A 1768-nucleotide genomic window follows, 5' to 3' on the forward strand; every position below is an offset into this window, starting at 1 on the left:
CGCTCCATTGTTTTCGTCCTGTGTATTAGTAACGTCTATACAATAAAGTGTTCTTCGGAAATCTATTGCGATTGTCATTTCTCCAAACCATCAAGGCAACATCATCAACTGATAGCAGGAATTGGTCATTGGTTATTGATCATCGAGTGACGAGAGATAGTGCAAGGTCCCCACGAATTTTTAAAAAGCACACCGGGTCATCACTCCTTTTCGATCTCAATAAAGGGGCAGTGGGTTGTTATCCACTGCTTCACAGGCACGGTATTGAAAGGCAGAGCCAATCCTTTTCCTTCCACCACCTTTTTACCTTCCCAATCGAAATCAGGTACCGGTTGTTATACCTTAAAAATCAAGGAAAATCGTGTAATGTGCATTTCCCAGGGACACAACATCTAGAAATGAACGCCAGTAATCGAACCCGTGACCTCTTTATTTCACTTCAGCTAGCCTGGCTACATCATCGTTCAAGTTTATGGGAATCCTGGCCTTTTTAACAAGTCACAAACTCGACTCTTTTAAACAGATATCACTTGATGACTGCAGTCGCTCTCCTTCACCATACTCGCTGCTTATCTGCAACCTTGACGTTCGATAGAACAGGAATAAAAGCCATGACTCAGACCCACCATGGTCTCCATGGGTACTTATCACTGTCACGCTGGATTAGTCAGAACGTTAAAGTCGTACATCGATAGGTGATGATGAAACGGAGGATTAGGGGTATTTGACTTCTCTGGAAATGTAGCTCACCATTTACCGGGTATAAAGTATGGGGTAATAAACGGCCAGCTGTTTCAGACAACATCCATTTCCATGGGCATCCTGTCTGGACATATTTCCAATGTGTTTCGGTGATTCCCGAAATACTCACTTTGTCTTGTCGTTCATTGGCAACATTTCACCAATAGGTATAATTATACCATGATACTTTACTTTAAGTCAAGATACTGGACATTGAAGAACACTATTTCTTGATGGGTAAGTGATGGATATAAACCAGGGCGTCATTGGACAGAGACAGGGGCCGGTACCAACTTCCAACAGCGATTGACGCGGTGAGAACGTCACACTTCCAGTAAGTGACGTATACTGAGCAGTCGAACCTTCAGTTGGTGAGTCTCAATTCTTGTGTTGAAAAAAAATGTTAGAAAATTGTTTCCCCTCATTTCCTGTCGATCGTTGTCGGCGCTAGTAGTACTTTAAGTGTAGCTGATTTTCTCGATCGATTTGGATGTTGATGATTTAGAAGCAACAAGTACTTTGTCGTAAACGTTAATGGTGTAAAGACTGTTCGTGAAACCGTGATACTGAAGCGCCCCCGCTGATGAACATGGTACCTGCAGTGCCGTGGAATATTAACAATGTGCAAGATCGATTCTGTAATGTTGTGAGGCACAGTCAGGACTCCCACACACCGTACGGTAGTATCCATCTGTAATGACCGGAATCTTTTTGTGTACACTAAAGCGTAAATCAAACCCCTTTCTCCGTCCTGCCACAAGGTTTTCACTTACCCTAGGACATCATAACGCCATTTAACATCACATCTACCAGGCGAAATACAAGAAAGCACCTATTAATCAAATTTACAAATGTCAGCACCAGTAGCGATCAATTTTTCATCAATGGAATTTCATCTGTATTGGTACATGACTTATGAAACAGTATTAACTCTACTCGACACAATGATTATGATTCAAACATTTGCAACCAGCCCTCTTGTCTTTTTCAGGGTAGTCGGGACAAGGCGGTTTATTTTCCGGATGTG

This window comes from Branchiostoma floridae, chromosome 3 (genome assembly GCF_000003815.2).
Source record: "Branchiostoma floridae strain S238N-H82 chromosome 3, Bfl_VNyyK, whole genome shotgun sequence".
Taxonomy (NCBI): domain Eukaryota; kingdom Metazoa; phylum Chordata; class Leptocardii; order Amphioxiformes; family Branchiostomatidae; genus Branchiostoma; species Branchiostoma floridae.